This window comes from Hylobates moloch, unplaced genomic scaffold (genome assembly GCF_009828535.3).
Source record: "Hylobates moloch isolate HMO894 unplaced genomic scaffold, HMol_V3 SCAFFOLD_10, whole genome shotgun sequence".
Lineage (NCBI taxonomy): Eukaryota > Metazoa > Chordata > Mammalia > Primates > Hylobatidae > Hylobates > Hylobates moloch.
Genome location: NW_026652285.1, coordinates 44,800,319 through 44,806,318, shown reverse-complemented (window position 1 = coordinate 44,806,318; position 6,000 = coordinate 44,800,319). Strand labels below are relative to the sequence as shown.

Below are 6,000 nucleotides of genomic sequence, written 5' to 3'. Positions count from 1 at the left end.
AGCCTGCAGCCGCAGCGGGGAGCGCTGGCTGGGGCCCTCCCCCGCTGGCGGTGCGCTCGGGCGCTGTTCCAGCGCGCGGCAGCGAGTGGCGCTGAGCCTCCGCTTTCGCAGCTCGCGGCGAGCGGGGCCGGCGGGAGGGGCCCGGCGGGGCCACCGCCTCCTCTGATGGCAGGCTCCTCCTCTCCCTCCGCCTCCCTCGCTCTCCACCGCCCGCCCGCCCGCCCAATCCACAGTTCCCGGCCCAGCCAAGCCGGGCTGCTTGTCTGGCCGGCGGAGGCTGAGCGCGACCCTAGCAAGCCGCGGCGCCCACCGACCAGGGACAAGAGCGACTCCTGGGACCCCACTCTTGACCCTCGCCGCCGCCTCCTCCCCTGTTGTCGCGGGGACGCTCAGGACCGCGCCGCCCGGGCCACGATTCTCCTCCTCTTTCTCCCGGAGGGGAAGGAAAGGAGAAAGCCGAGCGGCGGCTCCGGGAGGGAGCGAGCCGAGGCCCCTGCCCCCGAGGCTCGGGGCAGGAGGAGGAGGAGGAGGCGGAGGCGGAGGGAAGTGCGCGTCACTCTCGGGAGGAGAGTATTTCACCTCCAGGCAGAGGCTGCGGCTGCCAGTTGAGTACGAGCGGCAGCTGAGGGCGCCGGCAGTCGAGTGGCTTCCTGGCCATGGAGAGGAGATCTGGACCCGAGGACGCCAGGGACTCCTCTCCGTCTCCCTGGACCGCTGTGTAGGCACCTGAGTTAACGGACGCTAAGCGGGGTAGGGGAAGGTAAGAAGCGACTCGGTCACCCGCCCCCCCGCTCCACCTCGTTTGCTGCCCTAGGGGCCACTGTGGGGGCGCAGACCCGGGTCTCGCCCACCTTTTCTGCTCCCGGCGGCCTGGCAGGCTCCGGCGTTGGGCATTTCTGCCGAAAAGGAAAACGTCCTCCTGCCCTTCCCCGGTGCGCCTCCTTTCCCGGTTTCATCTCTGGATTGGGACTGACCCGACTCCCCAGGAGTCAGTCCTCTCCTTAAGAAAGGGTCCTCGGGAACAGTGTCTTGACTTCTTTCTCTCCCCTCTCTCTTTTCATTCAGTTTACGGGGAAGGGAACAATGGACCTTTCAAAGTCGGTGCGAACTGCATTAAACTTTCTGGAGAGGGATGGGGTGAGGGGATAAACCCCACAGTAAGCCGATTACAGTGAAAGGTTGATGGAATGTGCTTTGCAGTCCGGGCTTCAGTGCGCGCGCGCTTGTACGTTTGGGGTGATCTTTGTCTCCTTACAATCCCCCTGGGTTGGTGGGTCCTCCGCCTTCCGCTCCCTTCCTCTCTGTTAGCTGAGGTAAGGTGAGGCTTTAAAATCGTGTACAGCTGCCTTTAAATCTGGGGAATAGCCTTAGCCCTGGACCCTATTCCCAGCTTTTCTCGGCAGAGTTGGGAGATCCTGGTAAAGGAGGGGGGCCCTCTCTGTGAGGATCCAGAGTGCTGCTGTTAATAGCACTAGTGGCTACACCCTTAGCGATAAAACCAAGGTCCTGAATTCCCTGGATGCTCTCTGCTGAGGGTTGATGAGTGTCACCAGACCTCGCCCTGGAGCGGAAACAGCTCACTTAAATTCTCCGCAGGTTAGGAAAACAGACTTTGATATATGTCTCCTTTCATCAGCAGTTGGGGTTAAGGATAGACTGCCTAATAATTTTTAAAACTTTCATTGTGCACATGAGCTACTCACTCACTGCCTTGAGTTCACTCCCCTTGATTCAGTGTGACAGAGTGATGCGCTGCTGCACAGTTGCATGTATTGAGATGTGCTGCTCTTCCCGGTAAAAAGTGAGAAGAATTTAGAGAGAGGGGAAAGGGTAGAGGCTTCACCTGAGCTGAGGGAGGCCTGTATCCCCAGAGCAGCCAGGCAAATCTGTTGGAAATGGCTCAGTGTTAAAAAACACATTTAAAATGGTTAGCCTTATCTTTCTTTGGTTGGCTAGAATGGAGCTACTAATGTTTATTTGACCCTTGAAGGACGCTTGTTCTTTTCAGAATTGGTCTAGGTATCACACTGTGGTTGTGCGTCTGATTACCTATACAAAGGGTTCTTTTTAGTTTGCATTTCTGGGCAAAGCAGAAGAATGTGCAGTAGGCACGTCCTCTGCTTAGTAAACATTGGGTAGCACTTTAGAGTGCTTTTCTCTTCACACTGAAATGACTTCCCCCAGCTTCTGTGTACCTGCATTAGAGGATCAGTTTGGGCGGAACTGGAAATCTGTCTTCTGGCTTTCTGTTCAGTCCTCCTGACGCTGTTTTTTCTGATGTATGTGTGCTTAAAGACTCAGAAAACTAAGATTAGAAGTGAATTCTGAGTCATCACCTGTTCTTATTAACCTGTGAATGAGATAGCTGAGGACTCTCCTGTGTGTGGACAGGGAAATAGAATCTGTAAATTCTTACATGGTGTTTATCTGGATATTCTGTGTCACAGTTAATTATTTGAGTAGTCTCCTTCCTTGATCTAGTCTGTAACCAGTGACTTTTCAGAAGTGTCAGATTCATAACAGGAAACCAGAATGGAGAACGCTTCAGTCATGTTCTAATAGGCCTAATCAATGCTGTCCTCAAACAGCTATCAAGAAAAGACAAACTGAAGGGTAATGTAGTCTTGTGGGCCATTATCTTGAAGTTGACAGGGTACTACTTAAAACTACATGCTTTGGGCAAGTTTCTGAAATTGAGAAAGACAAGCCACATTTTAGAGGAAACTTAGGCCGGGCACAATTGGCTCACACCTGTAATCCCAGCACTTTGAGAGGCCGAGGCGGGTGGATCACCTGAGGTCAGGAGTTTGAGACCAGCCTGGCCGACATGGTGAAACCCCATCTCTACTAAAAATACAAAAAAAAAATTAGCCAGGTGTGGTGGCGCATGCCTGTAATCCCAGCTACTCAGGAGGCTGAGGAAGGAGAATCACTTGCACCTGGGAGGTGGAGGGGGCAGTGAGCCGAGATCGTGCCACTGCACTCCAGCCTGGGCGATAGGAACAAGACTCCATCTCAAAAAAAAAAAAAAAAAAAAAAAAGAACCAATAATCACTACCAAATTCACGGTCTTAGACTCACATGGAGTGCTGTATGTAAATGTGTGCATCGTAATGTGTGCTCTAAAATATGTATGAGCATTGCATCATTCACCCACCCACCATCCATTCAGCTGGCACTTATTAATCACCTATTGTGGTCCAGACCCTCTGGAAGCAATTGCAGCGCCTGCTTTGTGGAGCATTCATGTTGGTAAAGAGAAAGTTAAAGTGGTTGCAACTAGGGAGGCCACAGGGATTGAAGATACCTGTGTCATTTGCAACTAGAGAGATGACAATCTCTGCTATTGAAGAAATAAGCCTAGCCCCGGACATAAGGAAATGAACAATTAGAAGGTCCAATAAGTGCATGTCTGGGAAAATTATGCATAGAATGCTTTAAGAAGCCAGAGAAGGAACAGATTGGGGTGGGGGAGCAATTTTGTGAGAAATGAGATTTATTAAATCAGACAAAATAGTAGCGACTGAAAACTAGTGTCAGAAGTACTATCTTAAAATGGTGGAGATTGGAGGACTTGAAGTCAGACTTGGATTTAAAACAAGGCTCTGACACTTGCTAAACATTTGCTGTGGGCAAATCCCCTAATCCTTCTCAGGTTGTTTCTTCACCTGAAAAAGGAATTTTAAAATGCTTTATGGGAATGTTTTGGGGATTAAATTTGAGTAAGTTTGCTATGTATTAATATATGATAAAGTACTATACGGGCTAATGCTGTCTGGTATCAAAAGATACTTTCAGAAGTTTTTTAAAGCTATAAATAGATATAAATCATAGCTTAATCAGGTCTCAGCTACAGATTTTCATTTTATTGGCCCTTTCCAGAATGATCTGAATCCCATCTTGAGAGCAAGTCTTTAGACTTTTAAGCTAGCTGCTGTCATATGGTATTGCTCTCTTGTCCAGGCTTCTTCCCATCCCAGCCACAGGAAATCTTTTCATTTCATTTGGATTGTGAGCATTAGTGAGAAGAATGGGCTGTCTAGTACAGTACATCAATTGAAAGGGTCTTGTCTGGTTTTGTATGGTAACATCCATTCTCTCTGCCTCCCAAGCCAAGCTAGCCCTTCTGCTTTCCTCTCTCTCAATATGATGAATATGGAAAAGGAAAAAAAAAAGAAAAGCTATGCATCTGCCTTTTTGAGAGTATGAAAATCCCCATTACTAGTTTTCTCCATTTGTAAAGAGGTATAATTTTCAACTAGATTGTTAAAGTCTATTCTCTCAATAGCAGCAGCTGCTGTCTAGGCGAAACTTGAATCTGTAAGCAATACTCGCTTTAGTTCTCCACTTGAAATGGACTTAAGCCCATCTGACATTTTAATAAATTGCCTTTGATAGAAATCCAAACTCAGATATTTAAAACTATCAAGTGAACTGTGCCCTTTTGCCAGGGGTGCGGTGGGGAGGGGGGTAATGAATGTAAATCAGTTTTCCGGACACTGCTACATATGCTGAATCTTAGTATGTCGCTTGAAGGGACCTTAAAGATAATATTAAAACAAGGAAGTTGGGACCCAGAGAAGCTAAATAATTAGGTAAGGTCATATAGTAAATTAACAGTCAAGCAGGACAAGAACTCCTTTGTCCCTGTTTCCAGTCAGCACTTTTCTTTTTTCTTTCTCAGATATATTCTTATTTTATTCCTGTTTGGCTTTGTTAGCAATTTAATTAGTTTAATGGTCAGATAATTTGCATTTGGGCTTTGAAAGTCATTGCTTTCAGGTTTAAGGCAGACACTATGTATATTTTTTCATTTCCTACTACTTACACATGATGGTGGGGTGATGTTACTTGTAACAAATTTCTGTGAAATAAGGAACTAAGTGTAAAAATAGCATTAGCTTTACTTGTATTTTCTATAAACAGGATGAAAATTTAAAGTACTGTAGATGTGCACATTTTTTAGAAGAAGCAAGTTCCTGGAAACCCTGTTCAGATTTGGGTTGTGAATCATAGAATAAAAGCATACTAGAATATGTTTGCATGTTCTTTTTTTTCTTCTGCAAAACTTATGGCTGTGGTCATGTTTGCTTGTTCTTTTGTTTTCCTGGTACTTGCTTTGGGAAGCCTTTAATGTTGGTTGTCAGGAACTATGTTCAGCAACTATTTTATTTCATTCCTAGGATGTGCAAAGCACTTTACTGGTTGCTGTGAGCAATACAAAGATAAATGAAGCATAGGGTTTTTATTAAAATGTCTTTAAAAAAAAAAAGTGAAACAGACTCATAAACTGTGTATGTCTTAAAACACAGAATTGTTATCTCCCAGCAAATCAGTCCTTTGATCTATAAGGCAAATCTGCTTTGAAATTGTTATTATTAGGCTAACCTAGTAACCAGATTTGTTACAAGACACTTATTTTCATTACATGGTGAAGAGTGATAAACCTTTTTACATTTGTTGTATCAAGGGTCCATTGTAGTTTGAACAATAAGTAAAAGTTCAATATTTGATAAGAATTTTATGTTATGAAAAGTTTGCCTGGTAGAGATTGTGGCATTCTTAATCCTAATATTTTTTAATAAGGCTTTACCACTGGTTAGAAGTGTCATTAGGACGTTGTTGCCTGAAAGAGTTGAAATTTAAGACAATCCACATTGAGCCCATGAGAAAAGAATTGACCTCTGACTGAGTTTCACGTAAGTATCTTAAAACATATGAATATCCACTATAAATTTGATATCGTGGTCAGGTCAGATTAAGTCCCCCTCCAGTATGAAATTGTTATCGATTTGGGGGCTCTTACTTAATTATTGGTGTGCACTTTGGAGACAGCAAGCCTTCTGTTGTCTTAATGGTCTCTGTAATGGTGATTCACTTCCCTGAAGAATGAGTCATTTTTTTGCATACAATGAAGTTTGGAAAGTTAATTATTAATATTTTAGGAATGGGAAAGATTTAGTTTAACACAGGGACATATGCCTGATTCCTGTTTCAGGA

The 6,000-nt window shown here is 45.3% G+C and overlaps 1 protein-coding gene across 1 annotated transcript in view; it reads left to right on the top strand.

Annotated features, from left to right (window-relative positions):
- The first annotated feature begins 256 nt into the window (after positions 1-256).
- Positions 257-6,000, top strand: part of CEMIP2 (cell migration inducing hyaluronidase 2) — an 85,870-nt gene continuing 80,126 nt past the window's right edge. Inside the window, exon 1 of the mRNA XM_032164285.2 lies at positions 257-760. The gene's annotated coding sequence lies outside the window, so the exon portion shown is untranslated. The remainder of the gene's footprint in view (positions 761-6,000) is intronic.